General features: G+C 40.4%; 1 pseudogene; it reads right to left on the reverse strand.

Moving 5' to 3' along the window:
- Positions 1–589: 589 nt before the first annotated feature.
- Positions 590–24156, reverse strand: LOC148775426 (aldo-keto reductase family 1 member C3-like; annotated as a pseudogene).
- Positions 24157–24919: the final 763 nt, after the last annotated feature.

Raw genomic sequence — 24919 nt, forward strand, 5'->3', positions numbered from 1 at the left:
AATGTCTTACTAAAGAATGTTCAATAAAGTTTTGCTGAATGAAGGACTGAATGACAACCAGTGAATGAATGGCAGAATATATAAGTATTTATCAAAATGCTAAGCGTGGGCAGACAATTAAGAAATTAAATAAATGAATCAGATGTGCTACTTTACAGAGAGCAAAATATTATACTGGATTTTTTAAACCGTATATTAGCTTACCAAAATGATTATGCTAAGTTGAAAAGTATACAACCTGTAGATTGAAGATTATTTGTCTTTGTAAATAATCAAGCACACAGATTTGTATAGGATTCTATAAGGAAAACGTACCAAAGTATTATATAATGGTGAATTACAGCTTATCTTTATTTTCTATCATTTCTCTTTTACTTGCCAAATTTCCTGTAATTTCTTTTAATTATCAGAAAAAAAGAGCATTCTTACTTTGAAGTTTTAATTGTTTCATACACTGTTTATTTTTTCACAAGAAAAGGCATTTTTGAAAGTTCAGACACTTCATTCAAGCACCTTCACCACTTACAAAAATCCTCTTCACAGCCCCAGAAGCAAGAAATTCTTGAAGAACCACAGTGAGACCCGAGAATCAATATTCTTCAAGAAATGGATATTCAGGGTGACTGACACCACTGAAAGAGAAAGAGGATTCATTTATTAATTCTGTCGTGCTGTCACAGAGAGCATTACTCTGTGAGTGCGGTCAGGATGGGCTAAAATTCAAAATCTATAAACACATCCCTCCTTCTCCCCCAACAACACACATCAGGTGTCTGCTCCATGTGCACATGGCACCTGCATGTCCAGTCCCAACATTCATGTGTAGTTGTCACTCCACAGTGACAAGTACTTTGACTCAGGTTACAATTGTAAGAGGGCGCAAGACCAGGGGCTAACTCGAGATCATTTAAGCCCCTTTGTGGAACTTCTGTCCCTAAACGATGAGAAGGATCATAGTGAACAAATTAACTGCCCTTTTTTCTCACATCCATGGATAAGCAGATACCGAGCACCCCCAAAAATACAGACTGTCTCCATTAAGGAAATTCTAATCTATTGAAGAGATACCACAGTCACCTGAATAATCATCCAGCACAAAGTGGCATTGATATTTTCTTAATTTATGATGCATTAAAACATTGGCTACTCAGTAATGAGTATAACTATTGTTTTCTTTTTCTCCATATTTCTACTTTTCTTTCTAAACTTGTCCCTTTCAATTCAATTCATTAAAGAGTGCATTCTGAGCAATTCCAAGTGCCAGGACCTGGGCTGTTGACCTGAGCCCACAAAGGGGAATAAGTCTAGGCATTCACAGCCTAATGAAGGAGAAGATAGAATTATACTTAAAAGTCTTTAAGGACAGAAAAGTAAGTTTCCACCTTTTTTTCGATTATCATGTATTTTATCAGAATTGTGATATCGTTTTACAAACACTAGGGAGAGTTTTGAGATAGTTCCCTTCAAACAAAATCTTCGCTGTATCAATAATTTGCATTCCCTCCTCTCTAAACTCCCTTCCAGATTTCTCTTCTGTCTCTTCAATCCTGACATTCTCCTGCCGTAATGAGGCAGCTGGAATTCTTTGTTAGTGACTAAGTCAAAGGCAAGCAGGTAGGGGCTCCCCAGGGGTTGGACTTCTGCTGGACAAAGGCTAAACTGCAGTGAGTCTTGACTCAAGAAACCAGAGAGACCCAGATGATCTTACCTGAGTGTGTCCTCTTAAGGACACAGCAGTCTCTCACCGGAGGGTCATTTAAGCTCATGACCTACTGGTAATTCAGTACTTTGTGAGATAACAAAGATGAGGACATGGGAATTGTAATAGGGAAAAAAGATCAAGGAAGAGATTAATTTGAAAGAAATGGATTGTGTCTTGGAGAAGAAATGCCCATAAGGGAGAAAATCCACCAGACCCTTAGGAGATGGGATGGAAGTAGGCCCGTGTGACTTCTCAAAACTGTTGCAGGTTGGCCTTCGTGGGACCTTCTTCCACAAAAAAGTATCAGCAAGATGTTTTATCATTGTGTTAGGAAGAACATGAATGGCGGCTTCCCAGGTGGTCAGTGATAAAGGATCCACCTGCCAAGTAGCAGACATGGGTTCAGTGATTGGCGAGATAACTTGGAGAAGAAAATGGCAACCCACTCCAGTATTCCTGCCTGGGAATCCCATGGACCCTGGAGCCTGTAGGCTACAGCCTGTGGGTCCCAACAGTTGGACACAACTAAGCAAGTAAACAACAACAACAAAACATGAATGTAATCCAGAAAGGATTCATTATTATACAACTTTGATTAATATAACCATTTCATCCTGATGTAAAAAGAATTAAACATGTGCACGGGTCCATGTAAGAAGAGTGGGCTGCTGGCACTGTGCCCTCTGTGTTTACTGGGTCCCTCGGCCCTAGGAGGAGGTGCACCAGGCACAGGGATTAGGGACACAAATTCACCAGGATGTCAACTCTGAGGACTTTACTGATGGGCTGTCCTCGGTCCCAATCATTTCTGTTGGTCAGAGACAGAGCCCAGGAGGAAACCTCTGGTTTGAGGTCTGCAGGAAGACTCTGGTTGGCTCCTATGCTAGAATCAGGACCGTCTTCCTAGAATCAAGGTTTTAAAAAGCTTAGTTGCCCTACTGATCTGCCTGCTACAGGAAAATAAACCATGTGTGTGAAACACCTGCAATTTCTACGGTAGAAATTCATAATATCTTATATTTCTATTGATGCCATCGATTGCTTTCATGTCTTCTGGAGTCAGTTCAAAGTCAAACACCTGGAAGGAAAGAAGAATCACATTACCTCTCCCCCAAGAAGACAGCCTCCCCCTGGGGACTGGAGGACTTTCCAGCTGGATGGAGACAAGAAGAGGGGACAGGGAAGCCGTGTCTGTCCTCAGCTTCCATGTGAACAAACCCTCCTCTGAGTTCTCACCTCTCCTCCCTACACCTCCTTCTCTGGACACCTCACAAACATTACAGTGCATCAGTCCCTTATCTTTCTAAGTGAATCACTTCAGACAGAAAACAAATGTACTAAAATACCCTTTTGTCTTTGGAAACTCCTGCCTTGATACCTGCACCTGAACAAACATTAGAGTGCTTCAAGCTGCCCAACACACCCGAAGTATGACAGCACTGCACTGAAGCCGTGTGGGGAGGAGTCTTCCTCACGAAAGCCTATCCAAGAATCAGATATCGGCCTGGCTCCGGCACAACCGACCACGTGCAGAATCGTGGCTGAGATGAGCTACCCCGTGCCCAGGGTTAGGGCGGTGGCCGAGAGGAGCTGTACCACGTTCAGGAGGCGGTGGCTGCTTGGGCACCAGAGGGCTGAGAGGAGCTGATCTACATTCAAAGCAGGAGGCACGGCCTTGAGGAGATACCCCTCGTCCAAGGTAAGGTACAGCGGCTGCGCCTTGCTGGAGCAGCTGGGAAGAGATACTCCACGACCAGGTGGAATATAAGAATCCAGTGTTCTGGGGAGGAAGGAACAAGATGGCGGAGGGATAAGATGGCAAGACCACTTTCTCCCCCACAAATTCATCAAAAGAACATTTGAACGCGGAGTAAAGTCCACAAAACAACTTCTGAATACTGGCAGAGGACATCAGGCTCCCAGAAAAGCAGCCCATTGTCTTCTAAAGGAGAGAGAAGAAATCCAGCTCCACCCACCAGAACACCGACACATGCTTCCCTAACCAGGGAACCCGGACAAGTCACCCGTCCAACCCCACACACAGCGAAGAAACTATGTAATAAAGAGAACTCCACAAACTGCAAGAAGAGGGAAAGGACACCCCAAGCAAAGCAATATAAGCAAGATGAAGAGGCAGAGAAATATCCAGCAAGTAAAGGAACAAGATAATTGCCCACCAACACAAACAAAAGAAGAAGATATAGGGAATTTACCTGATAAAGAATTTCAAATTTTGATGGTGAAAATGATTCAAAATCTTGAAAGCAAAATGGCGTTACAGATAAATAACCTGGAGAAAAGGATTGAGAAGATGGAAGAAAGATTTAATAAGGACTTAGAAGAAATAAAAAAGAGTCAATATACAATGAATAATGCAATAGATGAGATCAGAAACACTCTGGAGGGAACAAACAGTAGAATAACAGAGGCAGAAGACAGGATAAGCAAACTAGAAGATAGAATTGTAGAAATAAATGAAACAGAGAGGAAAAAAGAAAAACGAATTAAAAGAAATGAGGACAATATTAGAGACCTCTGGAACAATGTTAAACGCTCCAACATTCGAATCATAGGAGTCCCAGAAGAAGAAGACAAAAAGAAAGACCATGAGAGAATACTTGAGGAGATAATAGTTGAAAACTTCCCTAAAATGGGGAAAGAAATAATCACCCAAGTCCAAGAAACCCAGAGAGTCCCCAACAGGATAAACCCAAGGCGAAATACTCCAAGACACATATTAATCAAATTAACAAAGATCAAACACAAAGAACAAATATTAAAAGCAGCAAGGGAAAAGCAGCAAATAACACATAAGGGGATTCCCATAAGGATAACAGCTGATCTTTCAACAGAAACTCTTCAGGCCAGAAGGGAGTGGCAAGACATACTTAAAGTGATGAAAGAAAATACCCTACAGCCCAGATTACTATACCCAGCAAGGATCTCATTCAAATATGAAGGAGAAATCAAAAGCTTTACAGACAAGCAAAAGCTGAAGGAATTCAGCATCACCAAACCAGCTCTCCAACAAATGCTAAAGGATCTTCTATAGACAGGATACACAGAAAGAGTGTATAAACTTGAACCCAAAGCAATAAAGAAAATGGCTACGGGATCGTACTTATCAATAATTACCTTAAACGTAAATGGGTTGAAATTTTCAAAAAGGCTAGGAAACAATTCTCATAGCCATCAATAATTCAGTGTTGAGTTCATGAATAGTTTTTAAAGTTTGGGACAAACTGTAGTATTTGTTATTTGAAGTACTATTTGTAATTAGCATATTACGATGTAACATTGGTCTTCATTTCCATCTTAAAACGCCTAAAAATGCCTAACAGGTTTTTAGATTTGTGAATTTTAGTTGAAATGTATTTTACGATATTACTAAACCTGCAGAAATATTGAAATATTTCAGAGAACTTATTCACTGTACATTTAATTTATTTTATTTATAAAAGTTATGAACTGTAAAAAAAAAAAAATTCATGTAATTCCACTATGTAGAAACATCTAATATTAAAATTTTGTCAGTTTAAAAAAAAAAAAAAAAGAATCAGATATCAAACTTACCCTTTATCTCACACGCTAGTAAAGTCATGCTCAAAATTCTCCAAGCCAGGCTTCAGCAGTATGTAAACCGTGAACTCCCAGATGTTCAAGCAGGTTTTAGAAAAGGCAGAGGCACCAGAGATCAAATTGCCAACATCCGCTGGATCATGGAGAAAGCAAGAGAGTTTCAGAAAAACATCGATTTCTGCTTCATTGACTATGCCAAAGCAATGACTGTGTCGATCACAATAAACTGTGAAACATTCTGAAAGAGATGGGAATCCCAGACCACCTGACCTGCCTCTTGAGAAACCTGTATGCAGGTCAGGAAGCAACTGTTAGAACTGGACATGGAACAACAGACTGGTTCCAAATAGGAAAATGTGTACGTCAAGGTTGTATATTGTCACCCTGCTTATTTAACTTCTCTGCAGAGTACATCATGAGGAACGCTGGGCTGGAAGAAGCACAAGCTGGAATCAAGATTGCTGGGAGAAATATCAATAACCTCAGATATGCAGATGACACTACCCTTATGGCAGAAAGTGAAGAGGAACTAAAAAGCCTCTTGATGAAAGTGAAAGAGGAGAGTGAAAAGTTTGGCTTGAAGCTCAACATTCAGAACACAAAGATCATGGCATCTGGTCCCATCACTTCATGGGAAATAGATGGAAAAACAGTGGAAACAGGGTCAGACTTTGTTTTTTTGGGCTCCAAAATCACTGCAGATGCTGATTGCAGCCATGAAATTAAAAGACGCTTGCTCCTTGGAAGGAAAGTAATGACCAACCTTGATAGTATATTAAAAAGCAGAGACATTACTTTGCCAACCAAGGTCCGTCTAGTCAAGGCAATGGTTTTTCCCGTGGTCATGTATGGATGTGAGAGTTGGACTGTGAAGAAGGCTGATCGCCGAAGAATCGATGCTTTTGAACTGTGGTGTTGGAGAAGACTCTTGAGAGTCCCTTATACTGCAAGGAGATCCAACCAGTCCATTCTAAAGGAGATCAATCCTGGATGTTCATTGGAGGGACTGATGCTAAAGCTGAAACTCCAATATTTTGGCCACCTCATGTGAAGAGTTTACTCACTGGAAAAGACTCTGATGCTGGGAGGGATTGGGGGCAGGAGTAGAAGAGGATGACAGAGAATGAGATGGCTGGATGGCATCACCGACCTGATGGACGTGGGTTTGAGTGAACTCCGGGAGTTGGTGATGGACAGGGAGGCCTGGCGTGCTGTGATTCATGGGGTCGCGAGAGTCGGACACGACTGAGCGACTGAACTGAACTGAACTGAACTGAACCCTTTATCTATGAATAAATCTAAAAGAAACTTAATGTAAATGCCTTTGTAGATAAAGTTATGAAAAGTCTAAACATTAAAGAACACCTAAATTATTAAAAATTCACATCATAATCATGAAGTGGATAGCTCAATTTTATAAAGAAATTTGTTTTCTCTGAAGTAATCTAGTGTTTCAATGCAACATGAATCAAAGACTGACATACATATTCTCCTGTAGAAGTCAGTAAAGCGATACCAAATTTTAAATAAAAGAAGAACTAATAAAAAGTAGCCAAGACATTCTTCAGTTCAGTTCAGTTCGGTCGCTCAGTCGTGTCCGACTCTTTGCGAACCCATGAACTGCAGCACACCAGGCCTCCCTGTCTATCACCAACTCCAAGAGTCCACCCAAACCCATGTCCACTGAGTCAGTGATGCCATCCAACCATCTCATCCTCTGTCGTCCCCTTATCCTCCTGTCCTCAATCTGTCCCAGCATCTGGGTCTTTTCAAATGAGTCAACTCCGCATCAGGTGGCCAATGTTTTGGAGTTTCAGCTTCAGCATCAGTCCTTCCAATGAATATTCAGGATTGATTTCCTTTAGGATGGACTGGTTGAAGAATTTACCATTCTGAAAATAAGACTTCTTCTACAATTTAATAACACAGTACAGAAAACCGAATAGTTAAATAGAAGAAAGAGGCGAGAAATGCACTTAAAGGTTCTCTATGTATGACAGAGTTGAAAGTGAAAATCATGGAAAATATGGACACGTTGTTTTTATTCAGTTGCTAAGTCATATCCAATTCTTTGTGACACACTGGACTGTGGCAAGGAAGGCTCCCCTGTTCATCACCAACTCACAGACTTTGCTCAAACTTATGTCCATCGAGTTGGTGATGCCATCTCACCACCTCATCCTCTGTCTCCCCCTTCTCCTCTTGGCCTCAGTCTTTTCCGGCATCAGGGTCTTTTCCAATGAGTCAATCTTCTCATCAGGTGGCCAAAGTATTAGAGCTTCAGCTTCAACATCAGTCCTTCCAATGAATATTCAAGGTTGATTTCCTTTAAGATAGACTGATTTGGTATCCTTGCTGTGTTAGATTTCCATTTAAAAAACAAACATATATGTCACCATTTTCATATTATATTATATTAAAAAACCAATTCTAGGTGTATCGCAGGGCCAAATTTGATGGAAACACAGAAGCAATTGTTTAGGGGACCATACACTTGACCTTGACTTAGATGGACCTGTAACATTGGGCAGTGAACTTTGCCAGAATTGATGAGTCAGTTCTGAGTCTAGAAATGAAGAGTATTTTTTTTTCCATTCACTGACTATGGATCATAGTACTGTGCTTAGGTGATAACCAGGTTAGTTGACCACAGCTAGCCAAATATTTATCTAAAACTACATGAAGAAGCATGCAGGCTCCTCTGACACAAGTCATATCCTCCTGCTAAGGAGACTGCTGAGCTGCTCTGCACTGAGCTGCAAATGCATGAACGAGACCAACTAAGAGGACAGCAGCTGAGCTGAGTTCACGCTGATCGTCAAAACACAAAATCAAGAGACACAGAAATGACCTCTGTATTAAATCCTGAAAGTGGGGAGAGTTTTCCTGTATAGCTGTGACTGAAGGTACAATAATGGTCTCCTACAAATAAATCAAAGAGAAACAACCTAGCTAAAGTGGACAAAGTCTTGAAAAGGAGCTTCACAAAGAGATACTCAAGAGTAAATGTATAAAGATGAAACCCTATAATACTCAGGGAAATGCAAAATAAAACCATGATGGTTTGGGGGTTAAAGATTGCTGCTATAATTTTTGTGCCCCCAAACTTCCAAATAGGACAAGGAGTACGTCAAGGTTGTATATTGTCACCCTGCTTATTTAACTTATATGCAGAGTACATCATGGGAAATGCTGGGCTGGAGGAATCACAAGCTGGAATCAAGATTGCCGGGAGAAATATCAATAACCTCAGATATGCAGCGGACACCACCTTTATGGCAGAAAGTGAAAAAGAACTAAAGAGCCTCTTAGTGAAAGAAGAGAGTGAAAAAGTTGACTTAAAACTCAACATTCAGAAAACTAAGATTATGTCATCTGGTCCGAACACTTCATGGGAAATAGATGGAAAAACAGTGGAAACAGTGTCAGACTTTATTTGGGGGAGCTCCAAAATCACTGCAGATGGTGATTGCAGCCATGAAATTAAAAGACGCTTACTCCTTGGAAGGAAAGTTATGACCAACCTAGACAGCATATTAAAAAACAGAGACATTACTTTGTCAACAAAGCTCTGTCTAGTCAAGGCTAAAGTTTTTTCAGTAGTCATGTATTGATATGAGAGTTGGACTGTGAAGAAAGCTGAGCGCCGAAGAATTGGAACTGTGGTGTTGGAGAGGACTCTTGAGAGTCCCTTGGAATGCAAGGAGATCCAACCAGTCCATCCGAAAGGAGATCAGTCCTGCATGTTCTTTGGAAGGTTGAAGCTGAAACTCCAATACTTTGGCCACCTAATGCGAAGAGCTGACTCACTGGAAAAGACTGTGATGCTGAGAAAGATTGAGTTCAGGAGGAGAAGGGGACAACAGAGGATGAGATGGATGGATGGCATCACCGACTCAATAGACATGAGTTTGGGTAACTCTGCGAGTTGGTGATGGACAGGGAGGCATGGTGTGCTGTCATTCATGGGGTCACAAGGAGTCTGACACGACTAAGCGACGGAACTGAACTGAACTGAAATTTTCATGTTGATGATGTTAGAAATGGAGCCTTTGTAGGTCATGAAAGTGGAGCTATCACGAATGAGATTTTTTTTTAATTTTTATTGGAGGCTAATTATTTTACAGTATTATATTGGTTGGTTTTGCCATACATTGACATGAATCCACCCCCGGTGTACATGAGTTCCCCTTCCTGAACCCACCTCCCTCCTTCCCTTATCCTCCCTCTGGGTCATCCCCGTGCACCAGCCCCGAGCATCCTGTATCATGCGTCGAACCTGGACTGCTGATTCGTTTCACATATGACAATATACATGTTTCAATGTCATTCTCCCAAATCATCGCACCCTCGCCCTCTCCCACAGAGTCCCAAAGACTGTTCTATACACCTGTGTCTCTTTTGCTGGCTCATATATACAGGGTTACCATTTCCATCTTTCTAATTCCATATATATGCATTAGTATACTGTATTGGTGTTTTCCTTTCTGGCTTACTTCACTCTGTATAATAGGCTCCAGTTTCATCCACCTCATTAGAACTGATTCAAATGCATTCTTTTTAATGGCTGAAAAATACTTCATTGTGTATATGTACCACAACTTTCTTAACCATTCACCTGCAGATGGACATTTAGGTTGCTTCCATGTCCTGGCTATTATAAACAGTGCTGCAATGAACATTCTTTCAATTCTGGTTTCCTCGGTGTGTATGCCCAGGAGTGAAATTGCTGGATCATATGGCAGTTCTATTTCTAGTTTTTTAAGGAATCTCCACAATGTTCTCCACGGTGGCTGTACTAGTTTGCATTCCCACCAACAGTGTGAGAGTGTCCCCTTCTCTCCACACCCTCTCCAGCATTGATTGCATGTAGACTTTTGGATCACAGCCATTCTGACTGGTGTGAAATAGTATCTCATTGTGGTTTTGATTTGCATTTCTCTGATTATGAGGGATGTTGAGCATTTTTTCATGTGTTTGTTAGTCATCTGTATGTCTTTTTGGAGAAGTGTCTGTTTAGTTCTTTGGCCCATTTTTTGATTGGGTCATTAATTTTTCTGGACTTGAGCTGAAGGAACTGCTTGTATATTTTGGAGACTAATTCTTTGTCAGTTGTTTCATTTGCTATTATTTTCTCCCATTCTGAAGGCTGTCTTTTCACCTTGCTTATCGTTTCCTTTGCTGTGCAGAAACTTTTAATTTTAATTAGGTCCCATTTGTTTATTTTTGCTTTTATAACCAATATTCTGGGAGGTGGGCCATGGCGGATCCTGCTGTAATTTATGTTGGAGAGTGTTTTGCCTATGTTCTCCTCTAGGAGTTTTACAGTTTCTGGTCTTACATTTAGATCTTTAATCCATTTTGAGTTTATTTTTGTGTATGGTGTTATGGAGTGTTCTAGTTGCATTCTTTTACACGTGGCTGACCAGTTTTCCCAGCACCACTTGTTAAAGAGACTGTCTTTTCTCCATTGGATATTCTTGCCTCCTTTGTCAAAGATAAGGTGTCCATAGGTGTGTGGATTTATCTCTGGGCTTTCTATTTTGTTCCATTGATCTATATTTCTGTCTTTATGCCAGCACCATACTGTCTTGATGACTGTGGCTTTGTAGTAGAGCCTGGAGTCCGACAGGTTGATTCTCCCAGTTCCATTCTTCTTCCTCAAGATTGCTTTGGCTATTCGAGGTTTTTTGTATTTCCATAAAATTGTGAGATTATTTGCTCTAGCTCTGTGAAAAATATCGTTGGTAGCTTGATAGAGATTGCATTGAATGTATAAATTACTTTGGGTAGTATACTAATTTTCACAATATTTATTCTTCCAATCCACGAACACGGTCTATTTCTCCATTTTTAGTGTCCTCTTTGATTACTTTCACCGGTGTTTTATAGTTTCCTATGTACAGGTCTTTTGTTTCCTTAGGTAGATATACTCCTAAGTATTTTATTCTTTTCATTGAAACAGTGAATGGAATAGTTTCCTTACTTTCTCTTTCTATTTCTCATTATTAGTGTATAGGAATGCAAGGGATTCTGTGTGTTGATTTTATATCCTGCAACTTTACTGCATTCATTGATTAGCTCTAGTAGTTTTCTGGTAGAGTCTTTAGGGTTTTCTGTGTAGAGGATCCTATCATCAGCGAACAGTGAAAGTTTTACTTCTTCTTTTCCAATTTGGATTCCTTTTATGTCTTTTACTGCTCTGATTGCTGTGGCCAAAACTTCCAGAACTATGTTGAATAGTAGTGGTGAGAGGGGGCACCCTTGTCTTGTTCCTGACTTTAGGGGAAATGCTTTCAGTTTTTCACCATTGAGGATAATGTTTGCTGTGGGTATGTCATATATAGCTTTTATTATGTTGAGGTATGTTCCTTCTCTTCCCACCTTCTGGAGTGTTTTTATCATAAATGGATGTTGAATTTTGTCGAAGGCTTTCTCTGCATTTATTGAGATAATCATAAGATTTTTATCTTTCAATTTGTTAATGTGGTGTATTACATTGATTAATTTGCAGATATTGAAGAATCGTTGCATTCCTGGGATAAAGCCCACTTGGTCATGATGTATGATCTTCTTAATATGTTGTTGGATTCTGATTGCTGGAATTTTGTTAAGGATTTTTGCATCTGTGTTCATCAGTGATATTGGCCTGTACACCTATTCTACTCAAACTCTTCCAGAAAATTGCAGAGGAAGGGAAACTTCCAAACTCATTCTATGAGGCCACCATCACCCTAATCCCAAAACCTGGTAAAGATCCCAATAATGAGACTTTAAAATAGCATATTCATATAAGAGACTTGGGAGAGCTCTGTTGCCCCCTCCATGATATTAAGATGCAAAGAGAAGCCTGTGACCTGGATGGGGGCCCTCACCTGACCACACAGGAACCCTGACTCAGATCTCCAGCTTCAAAACTGTGAGAAATAAATTTCAATTTTTCTCAGCCACTCAATCTGTGATATTTTGATAGAGCAGTCCAAACGGTCTTAAAAAAATCACATAACGCCATTTCATCAGCTGAGAATAAACAAAATAAGATGTCATTTGCACAAGATGACAGAATAAATGGCTGACATAACTCTGAAACTAAAATCTCTGTTTTCTGTCCAACCTGAACCCTCTCCAGCCATGCCGCCTCTCCTGTTGCAACATCAGGAGGAGAAAATCACCTGGAACACACACAACACATTCATGCACGGAGAAGAACAGGTAACTTGTCTTGACTCAAGGAAAGTCTTGAGAGACAGACAAAGAATGATCCTCATGAAGGATATTCCTTAGGAACCCTCTGCCCACAGCCCCACTCATCACCTGTGTGTTCTCTTTGATCCGCTTCTTGTTGTAATGCTTGGCCAGAACCACAACCCCACGTTGCATCTGGTAGCAAAGGGCAACCAGAGCTGGGGTTTGCTTGTGCTTATTGGCAATGGCACAAAGAACTGGGTCCTCCAAGAGAATGGAGAGGTTCAGGCTCACCCTGGAAGGAAATTCAGAAATGCTGAGGAGCTGAGACTAAGTACTCAGTTCGTGAGTAGTTTTACCAGACAGACCAAGTATGTCAGCTCTACACCAGTGCTTCTCAAAGTGTGGTACATGTACTAAGAGCATTAGCATTACTGGGAATCTTGTTAGAAATACAAATTCTGTGTATTCTCCCAATCTCTGTTAGAAATACAAATTCTATGTATTCTCCAAATCTGTGTTTACAAAGTTCTCCCAGTCATTTGGATGCATATTTGAGTGAGACCAGAACTATCAAATTCGTGGATATTTTTTTCCTTTTTAAATTCTCATTTGTTGTTTTTTTTCCATTCATAGCTGTAAAGTTTGTACAATGGCACAAAAAGAAATAGTGATGGAAAAAGGCTGGGAAATGTTTTTTTTTTTAATCGTCACTTTTCACAGGTATTTATACAAGTGAATAGTCCAAAATATAGAACTATTCATTCCATTATTTTTATAGATACAATTTTCTATAGATTTTTTTATTTATTTATTTTAATTGGAGGCTAATTACTTTACATTATCATAAGATGTTTACAAAAATGATTCATATTTAAATTTGTTATCATGATAGACCTGGAAGTTACATATTATTATCCTAATTTTAGATAAAAGATATGTGAGGTTTAGACATGTATTTTTAGAAAAATGTTCACTGTTTAATAAATAAGTAAATCATGGTATAAGCTTATGTCTCTGGTCTCAACTGGGGGATTATATATAGATTTTAATGCACACATTTGTTACTGATGGGTCAACAATCTAATACAATGTAGAAAAACTGGCTGGGTGATGGGAAGATAAAAGAGAAGGATTCATTCCATCCCTCCCTGCTTATCCCCTGTGCCAATGAGTTATCTGAGTAATATATGATTTAAAATATTTTATTAAAAATTGAATTTTAAATAAACTTCTTGTTGTCTTCATTAGGGTTCAATACCGTTCTTTTAGTCATTGGGATCCCAGAGCAGCATAGGCAACAAGAACAATATCATGTGACTTGCAAAAATCCAACAGTTTGCTCTGATTGAGATAACGGTGACATTCCACCTGTAGAATGTCAACAGAGAAGAGTGTCAGATTACATGGAAAGGTATTATTAATGTGACAGAAAAAGATGTAAGCTGGAAATATCAACACCAAGAGAGAAATAGAGAAAAGTAAGATTTCCCTTTCTTTATGCTTCACTCAAAGTAGGGGAACTTGTGAGTTTACTTGGTCATTCAGTTGAAGTGCAAACACAGACATATATATATATATATTTCTCCAAGTCTAGTGATACAAACTTTTTTAGGTGTTCAGTTCAGTTCAGTTCAGTTCAGTCGCTCAGTCGTGTCCGACTCTCCGCGACCCCATGAATCACAGCACGCCAGGCCTCCCTGTCCATCACCAACTCCCGGAGTACATTGTAGGAGAAAATAAATTTTGTTTTCCTTGGAGGAAATATCCTAGCATTTTCACTGCAGCTGATGGATTAACTAAATGACCTTTTACTTCCTGATAATTTAATTTACCTTCTACATGAATATTTATATCATCAGGTTTGGATGCCTCTACTTCTTAAACTATAGAACATATGAATATGAAATCATCAATGTAGTTGGTTAAAAAAAAAGTGCTTTGTAGATCCTTTAGTCTGAATATGAACTGATGTGTTAAAGAGGTATACAGCTCTTCTTGCCAGGTAAAAGTAAACATCTATTTACAGAAACAGGAACTAGTTCTCCAGATCACTATGTTGCAGAGTATGTAAAAATCTCTATATTTAATTGCTCCAGTAAGAGGACCTTATATGGAACAACATATGTAATTGGAGACACTAATTCATTAAATTTAAATTCTTCTCCCTCCCCCCCCCCAAGAACTACCTGTCTTTTAGGAATACAGTCAAGGAAGTTAAATGAAAGTAAAGATGAACACCCCTGTATATCTCATTTGTTTGATAGTGATACCAGTCAATACAGTCTTTCAGGATCATGATAATTTTTTAATTTGATTTGCTATTTAGAGACAGTCATAAGTGTCAATTTGATCAATCCTGGGTGTTCATTGGAAGGACTGATGCTAAAGCTGAAACTACAATACTTTGGCCACCTCATGCAACAAGTTGACTCACTGGAAGAGACTCTGATGCTGGGAAGGATTGGGGGAGGGAGGAGAAGGGGACGACAGAGAATGAGATGGCTAGATGGCATCACTGACTCGATGGACATGAGTCTGAGTGAACTCCGGGAGTTGGTGATGGACAGGGAGGCCTGGCATGCTGTGATTCATGGGGTTGCAAAGAGTCAGACACGACTGAGCGACTGAAGTGAACTGTGTTTATACAGTTAACTTTATGATAGACATGGATAGGAAAACCAGTCTAAGACTGAATAATCAAAAGGTGGGTTCTACATTTGAGTAAATGTTTCTGAGTAAATATTTCATGGAATGTTAGTATCACCATGAGCCTTTAAATTAACCTTCTAACCCGGATATTGTCACCTTGCTTATTTAACTTATATGCAGAGTACATCATGAGGAACGCTGGGCTGGAAGAAGCACAAGCTGGAATCAAGATTGCTGGGAGAAATATCAATAATCTCAGATATGCAGATGACACTACCCTTATGGCAGAAAGTGAAGAGGAACTCAAAAGCCTCTTGATGAAAGTGAAAGAGGAGAGTGAAAAGGTTGGCTTGAAGCTCAACATTCAGAAAACAAAGATCATGGCATCTGGTCCCATCACTTCATGGGAAATAGATGGAAAAACAGTGGAAACAGTGTCAGACTTTATTTTTTGGGCTCCAAAATCACTGCAGATGCTGATTGCAGCCATGAAATTAAAAGACGCTTACTCCTTGGAAGGAAAGTTATGACCAAACTTGATAATATATTAAAAAGCAGAGACATTACTTTGCCAACAAAGATCCGTCTAGTCAAGGCCATGGTTTTTCCCGTGGTCATGTATGGATGTGAGAGTTGGACTGTGAAGAAAGCTGATCGCCGAAGAATTGATGCTTTTGAACTGTGGTGTTGGAGAAGACTCTTGAGAGTCCCTTGTATCGCAAGGAGATCCAACCAGTCCATTGCAGGGAGATTGATCCTGGGCGTTCATTGGAGGGACTGACGCTGTAGCTGAACTGCAATACTTTGGCCACCTCATGTGACGAGTTGACTCACTGGAAAAGACTCTGATGCTGGGAAAGGTTGGGGGCAGGAGGAGAGGAGGAAAACAGAGAATGAGATGTCTGGATGGCATCACCGACTCTGTGGACATGAGTTTGAGTGAACTCCGGGAGTTGGTGATGGACAGGGAGACCTGGCGTGCGGTGGTTCATGGGGTCATGGAAATTCGGACACGACTGAGCGACTGAACTGAACTGAACTGAACTGAACCTGGATGGTTTCCATCATCTCCAGCACATTTCTCTTCTGTGCTCCCTGTTGAGACTCATAAATGCTGAGACACCAAGAGTTTGGATTCAGCCAACAGAACCCCACACGAACCCAACTCAGATGATTTCTCTCTTTATTACTTCCCAATCCAGTTTTTTTTAATATTATTTTTTACTGAAGAATGATTGCTTTACAGAATTTTGCTGGTTTCTGTCAAACCTCAACATGAATCCATTCCAGGTTTTCATGGTCTTCCTTCCTGCTTGCAGTTCACTCCAAGCCACTTTAACCCTCCGTCTAGTCATCCTTCCATCTCAGGGAAATGCCTCCTTCCTCTAATTCTGGATTCTACCCACAATTTACCAGGAAACACTCCACACCTATCCACCCAGACTTTATCAGAGATATCGTTATGGATTTCATTTACAAAGTCCAGACAGAGACTCTACTGTCTAGAATTCTTTGACCTACAAAGGCAGGATGAATAAGAGGAGAGGACAGACAGACATCAGGTTCCAGGGCAGAAGGAGGTTGTGAAGAGCAGGAGGGAGAGGAGCCAAGCTACTCACCTGGTTGTGGACAGGCTTGTACTTGAGCCCTGGCTTGTTCACAATCTTCTCCAGCTGCTTGTGGTTGAAGTTGGACACCCCGATGAACTTGGTCATCCCTGCGTCCTTCTACTTCTCCAGGGACTGAGAACAGATGGGTGCTGAAAAATCACTTGGAATGGGAAATATAACAAGAATAAAAGCTGGAAAAAGTGTCATCCAGCAAGAATTAGCATTGATTATCAAGAAGGGAAGAAAGGAAGAATGGCATGACACAAAAAGAAGAATTGCCATCTCCGTGGAAAACCCTGGAGAACACATATCACATGGAAGGAAATAGATATCTGTCTCACTGTCCCAGATTCTCCTCCTTCATTCCTCTCTGTGAACATTTCAGCAATGGTTTCCTCCCCACAACCCCAGCATCACATCCCTTAGAGTTCATGAACTGCTGAATCTGATGGCCCACAGCCCATTCTCACAGACAGAAGAACTGATGGAGGTTTCCCCTCTCCTGGCTCCTCCTTTAAATCTCCACTCCTGGAAATCACCTCCCATGTGTGACAGAGATACACTGAGTCAGCTATCAGTTTTCCATTTTCATATTTTGGGTATAATTTCTCCCCTGGCTAGAATAGAAGCAGTCATTTTAGACATGTCACAAAATAATTTCTCCACATTTAGCAAGGCTTCAAGGAATCTGGGATTAAACCTACATGAGGTTCATTGACTATGCCAAGGCCTTTGACTGTGTGGATCACAATAAAATGTGGAAAATTCTGAAAGAGATGGGAATCCAAGACCACCTGACCTGCCTCTTAAGAAACGTGTATGCAGGTCAGGAAGCAACAGTCAAAACTGTACATGGAACAACAGACTGGTTCCAAATAGGAAAAGGAGTACATCAAGGTTGTATATTGTCACCCTGCTTATTTAACTTATATGCAGAATACATCAAGAGGAACGCTGGGCTGGAAGAAACACAAGCTGGAATCAAGATTACCGGGAGAAATATCAATAACCTCAGATATATAGATGACACCACCCTTATGGTAGAAAGTGAAGAGGAACTCAAAAGCCTCTTGATGAAAGTGAAAGAGGAGAGTGAAAAGGTTAGCTTGAAGCTCAACATTCAAAAAACAAAGATCATGGCATCTGGTCCCATCACTTCATGGCAAATAGATGGGGAAACAATGGAAACATTGTAGACTTTATTTTGGGGGGCTCCAAAATCACTGCAGATGCTGATTGCAGCCATGAAATTAAAAGGCACTTACTCCTTGGAAGGAAAGTTATGACCAAACTAGATAGCATATTAAAAAGCAGAGATATTACTTTGCCAACCAAGGTCCCTCTATTCAAGGCTACGGTTTTTCCGGTGATCATCTATGGATGTGAGAGTTGGACTATGAAGTAAACTGATCGCCGAAGAATTGATGCTTTCGAACTGTGGTGTTGAAGAAGACTCTTGAGAGTCCCTTGGACTGCAAGGAGATCCAACCTGTCCATTCTAAAGGAGATCAATCCTGGGTGTTCATTGGAAAAACTGATGGATGCTAAAGCTGAAACTCCAATACTTTGGCCACCTCATTTGAAGAGTTGACTCACGGGAGGAGACTCTGATGCTGGGAGGGATTTGGGGGCAGGAGGAGAAGGGGACAACAGAGAATGAGATGGCTGGATGCCATCACCGACTCGATGGACATGATTTTGAGTGAACTCCAGGAGTTGGTGATGGACAGAGAGGCCTGGCGTGCTGTGATTCATGGGGTCACAAAGAGTTGGACACGACTGAGAGACTGAACTGAACTGAACTGAACCTTAATTATCAAATAATGATGAGATGTGCTGAACAATTATTAATCATTAGTTGCACAAGAAACTCTACATAGTAATCTTTTTTATTTTTCTATTATGAATCCAATCTCTATCAAACATCAGTTGAAACAACTACCTTACAGTACAAACACACTCACATACAAGTGTTTAATAAGGAGTTTTCAAAATGCTATCCCTTAATAAAGAATTAAAACTTCAAAAGTACATAAATTTCCTTTTTTACGTGTCCTATCAGCAAAATTATTTTGCTTTACAGATCTCACAGTGGTGAAATCCTGAGCAGGATACCAAAACCAGACATTTGGCAAAGTCCTTATTGGAGGTTAACTATTAATAGCTTTAGGACAGCGTATGCAATGTGCAAACAGACTTTGAGTGCTTATACCTTGTCCTTAGTTATATAATTTCTAGAGTACTCTCATAAGCTGACTGATACCTATTTTACATATTTCACTTAACTTACTATCTTATTCAGCACTACTCATAAAAGAATAACCTATAAACAACTTAAATTATAACAAATTCAGGAATAGTAAGGGAAATTAGCATGCAATGCTACATGGTTATATTGTGAAATCAAAAGTTCAATATGTACTATGATGCCAGAAAAATGGTGAGTTAGAGGAGAAGGAAATGGCAACCCACTCCAGTATTCTTGCCTAGGAAATCCCATGGACAGAGGAGCCTGATGGACTACAGTCCATTGGATCACAAAGAGTCAGACACAACTTAGTGACTAAACAACAACAATCTCTATCAAACATCTACCAGGTATCGATATTCTACCAGGTATCGTTGTCTTTCAGAATTGTCCTGCAGACAAGTAAAAGCTAAAGGAATTTATTACCACTAAACTGGACTTACAAGAAATGCTAAAAGGACTTCTTTAAAATAGAAAGGTGCTAGTTAGTAACAGTTAAATATATGAAACTATACATCTCACTGATACAGATAAATATATAGTAAAATTCAGAGTAATGTTAAGGTAGTGGGTCAAACACTTATAAAGCTAGTATGAAAGTTAAAAGACAAAAGTTGGAAAAATAACTGTAATAGTTTGTTAATAGATATACAAGGTAAAAAGATGTAACATCAAAAACAAAATGTTGGAAGGATAGTAAAAACTGTAGAATTTTAGAATGCATGCAAACTTAAATAATTTTCAGGTTAAAATGGACTGGTAATGTCCACGGGTAGAGTCTTCTCTTGTGTTGTTGGAAGAGGGTGTTTGCTATGACCAGTGCGTTCTCTTGGTAAAACTCTATTAGCATTTGCCTGCTTCATTCCGTGCTCCAAGGCCAAATTTGCCTGTTACTCCAGGTGTTTCTTGACTTCCTACTTTTGCATTCCAGTCCCCTATAATGAAAAGGACATCTTTTTTGGGTGTTCGTTCTAAAAGGTCTTGCAGGTCTTCATAGAACCGTTCAGCTTCAGCTTCTTCAGCGTTACTGGTTGGGGCATAGGTTTGGATTATTGTAATATTGAATGGTTTGCCTTGGAAACGAATAGAGATCATTCTGTCGTTTTTGAGATTGCATCCAAGTACTGCATTTCAGACTCTTTTGTTGACCATGATGGCTACTCCATTTCTTCTAAGGGATTCTTGGCCACAGTAGTAGATATAATGGTCATCTGAGTCAAATTCACCCATTCCAGTCCATTTTAGTTCACTGATTCCTAGAATGTCTACGTTCATTTTACCATCTCCTGTTTGACCACTTCCAATTTGCCTTGATTCATGGACCTAACATTCCAGGTTCCTATGCAATATTGCTCTTTACAGCATTGGACCTTGCTTCTATCACCAGTCACATCCACAACTGGGTATTGTTTTTGCCTTGGCTCCATCCCTTCATTCTTTCTGGAGTTATTTCTCCACTGATCTCCAGTAGCATACTGGGCACCTAACAACCTGGGGAATTCCTCATTCAGTATCCTATCATTTTGCCTTTTCATACTGTTCATGGGGTTCTCAAGGCAATAATACTGAAGTGGTTTGCCATTCCCTTCTCCAGTGGACCACATTCTGTCAGACCTCTCCACCATGACCCGCCCGTCTTGGGTGGCCCCACATGGCATGGCTTAGTTTCCTTGAGTTAGACAAGGCTGTGGTCTGTGTGATCAGACTGACTAGTTTTCTGTGATTATGATTTCAACAACACAAGAGAAGACTCTATACATGGACAGCACCAGATGGTCAACACCAAAATCAGATTGATTGTATTCTTTGCAGCCAAATATGGAGAAGCTCGATACAGTTAGCAAAAAACAAGACGAGGAGCTGACTGTGGCTCAGATCATGAACTCCTTATTGCCAAATTCAGACTTAAATTGAAGAAAGTATTGAAAACCACTAGACCATTCAGATATGACCTCAATCAAATCCCTTATGATTATACAGTGGAAGTGAGAAACAGATTTAAGGGAATAGATCTGATAGAGTGCCTGATGAACTACGGACGGAGGTTCGTGACATTGTACAGGAGACAGGGACCAAGATCATCCTCATGGAAAAGAAATGCAAAAAAGCAAAATGGCTGTCTGACGAGGCCTTACAAATACTGTGAAAAGAAGAGAAGAGAAAAGCAAAGGAGAAAAAGAAAGACATAAGCATCTGAGTGCAGAGTTCCAAAGAATAGCAAGGAGAGACAAGAACGCCTTCCTCAGTGATAAATGCAAAGAAATAGCGGAAAACAACAGAATAGGAAAGACAAGAGATCTCTTCAAGAAAATTAGAGATATCAAGGGAAAGTTTCATGCAAAGATGGGCTCGAAAAAGGACAGAAATTGTATGGACCTAACGGAAGCAGAAGATATTAAGAAGAGGTGGCAAGAAAAGATCTTCATGACCAAGATAATCACGATGGCGTGATCACTGACCTAGAGCCAGACATCTTGGAATGTGAAGTCAAGTGGGCCTTAGAAAGCATCACTATGAACAAAGCTGATGGGAGTTGATGGAATCCCAGTTGAGCTATTTCAAATCTTGAAAGATGATGCTGTGAAAGTGCTGCATGCAATATGCCAGCAAATTTGGAAAACTCAGCAGTGGCAACAGGACCGGAAAAGGTCAATTTTCATTCCAATCCCAAAGAAAGGCAATGCCAAAGAATGCTCATCTACCACACAATTGCATTTATCTCACACACTACTAAAATCATGCTCAAAATTCTCCAAGCCAGGCTTCAGCAATACGTGAACAGTGAAATTCCAGAAGTTCAAACAAGTTTTAGGAAAGGCAGAGGAACCAGAGATCAAATTGCCAACATCCGCTGGATCATGGAGAAAGCAAGAGAGTTCCAGAAAAACATCTATTTCTGCTTCATTGACTATGCCAAAGTCTTTGACTGTGTGGATCACAAGAAACTGTGGAACATTCTGAAAGAGATGGGAATCCAAGACCACCTGACCTGCCTCTTGAGAAACCTGTATGCAGGGCAGGAAGCGACAGTCAGAACTGGACATGGAACAACAGACTGGTTCCAAATAGGAAAAGGAGTACGTCAAGGTTGTATATTGTCACCCTGCTTATTTAACTTCTATGCAGAATACATCATGAGGAACGCTGGGCTGGAAGAAGCACAAGCTTGAATCAAGACTGCCAGGAGAAATATCAATAACCTCAGATATGCAGATGACATCACCCTTATGGCAGACAGTGAAGAGGAACAAAAAAGGTTCTTGATGAAAGTGAAAGAGGAGAGTAAAAAAGTTGGCTTGAAGCTCAACATTCAGAAAACTAAGATCATGGCATCTGGTCCCATCACTTCATGGGAAATAGATGGGGAAACAGTGGAAACACTGTCAGGCTTTATTTTGGGGGGCTCCAAAATCACTGTGGATGCTGATTGCAGCCATGAAATTAAAAGACGCTTACTCCTTGGAAGGAAAGTTATGACCCACCTAGATAGCATATTAAAAAGCAGAGATATTACTTTGCCAACAAAGGTCCATCTAGTCAAGGCTATGGTTTTTCCAGTTGTCATGTATGGATGTGAGATTGGACTGTGAGGTAAACTGAGCGCCGAAGAATTGATGCTTTGAACTGTGGTGTTGGAGAAGACTCTTGAGAGTCCTTTGGATTGCAAGGAGATCCAACCGGTCCATTCTAAAGGAGATCAGTCCTGGGTGTTCATTGGAAGGACTGATGCTAAAGCTGAAACTGCAATACTTTTGCCACCTCATGTGAAGAGTTGATTCACTGGAGAAGACTCTGATGCTGGGAAGGATTGGGGGCAGGAGGAGAAGGGGAAGACATCGAATGAAATGGCTGGATGGCATCACCGACTCGATGGACATGAGTTTGAGTGAACTCCGGGAGTTGGTGATGGACAGAGAGGTCAGGCGTGCTGTGATTCATGGGGTTACAAAGAGTCGGACATAACTGACTGACCTGAACTGAACTGAACTGAACTGAAAATGAACTGGTATATAAGTTGTTTCGTATAAGCCTTACTTAAACTACAAGTGAGTTTAAACAAAAATAAACAGAAAGCAATAATTGCATACAACTACAGAAAATTATCAAAGCACAAGTGAGGAGGTCAAAGACGAGGAAAGGAACAGAGGTATTATAATAGCCAGAAAACAGTTAACAAAATGTAATCAAAAACATACATATCAATAATTACTTTAAATGCAAATAGACTAAATTCTTAAAATAAAAATAGAGAGGAAGAATGGTTAAAAAACAAGACCCATCTATATACTGCCTACAAGAGACTCACTTCCAATGTAAGGATACAAATAAGACTGAAAGGACAGGAAGGGAAGAAGACATCTCTTGCGAATGGAAACCAAAGGAAAGCTGGAGTAGCTTTTCTTATATATGACAAAATAGACTATAAGAGAAGGACTGTAATAAGAGATAAGATAATTACATAGTGATAAAAGGGTCAGTCCAACCAAAGAATATCATATTTGTGATATATTTGATACCCATCCTTCTCAGAAAAATTGAAGAGAAAGGAGTGCTTCAAAACACAGTTATGAGACCTGCATCACCCTGATATCAAAAACAGACAAGGACAAGATAAAAATCTGTGGATTAGTTAATAAATGAAATTTGACATATGTGATATATTTATATAAGATATTAACATAAGGAGTAATAGGTGAAAGAAGTATATGGAAACCCTGTACTATTAGTAGACCTTTTCTGTAACCCTCAAATAATTCTAAAATAAAAAGTATATTAAAAATGGAAAAAAAAAAAATGATGAGCTAGAAGGACTAAATTCTCCCAAAGAAAGATGAAAAAGGAGAGAGAAAGCAATGAAGAATCTCATAGAAGTTCTGGAAAACAGTCAAACAAAGGTCTATAGCAATAAAGTAAACAGGCAATTAGGAAAAATTCAAAACAAAGTGTGACAAGGAATTCCATTGTGCATCACTCACCTGTACCCTCCTCCTGTCTGGAGCGGTGCCGTCTTGATCAGCTCCCAGCTGCCTCCCTCAACCCAAAGTGATCACCGAAAACCTGTATGCAATGTTCCAACCTACTTGGGGGCTGTTTGGAGATTGGTGTCTGTTCCACTTAACTCTCAACTTAAACTGAAGAACAGCTAGAGGGGCTATTTCAGCTGCAGGGGGACTATACATGTATGGAGTGAGTGTTAGTTGCTCAGTCGTGTCTGACTCTTTGCAACCCTATGGGCAATAGCCCACTATTCTCCTCTGTCCACGGAATTCTCCAGGCAAGAATACTGGAGTGGGTTGCCAATCCCTTCTCCAGGGGATCCTCCTGATCCAGGGATTGAACTCAGGTTCCTGCATTATAGGCAGATTCTCTACCATCTAAGCCACCGGGGAAGCCCAAATATATATGGGACCAAGAACAAAGGAATAAGGGGGGAGACATAGACTAGACCAAGTATTAATAAAACCCTGAGTAGAACTGGGGTGTGGATTTGGGTTCGGGGGGAACATAGAGCATTCAAAAACAGTCATAAATACACCAGAATCAGAAATCCACCCGTGGGACAGGCAAGATGCTGACTCAGAAATGAACTGAGACCCCTGAGTTTTCCTGTTGGGCTAAAACCAGGACCAGGAGCATACCAAGCAAACGAATGAAGGAAAATCATGACAAGGAACAAATCTACCAAGAGTATTTGCCTTGTTTGTTAAACAAGTTGTTTAAAGTACCCAACTATGAACACCTTCACAAAGGAACATACACAGGAACACAGGCACGTACGGATGGGGCAGGGCAACCATCAGAGAGGGACCAGAGGACCAGGGTCTGGAGTTCTGACAAGTTGCCAGGATTGCACCACATGCATGGCCATCCATGCCAGGGGCTGCTCCAGAATGCCTTCCTCCAGCTCTGCTCCCCTCTGGGGCAAAGGTGCCAGTGTCAGGG

Source organism: Moschus berezovskii, chromosome 15 (genome assembly GCF_049115385.1).
Source record: "Moschus berezovskii isolate FMDL1 chromosome 15, NW_MosBer_1.0, whole genome shotgun sequence".
Taxonomy (NCBI): domain Eukaryota; kingdom Metazoa; phylum Chordata; class Mammalia; order Artiodactyla; family Moschidae; genus Moschus; species Moschus berezovskii.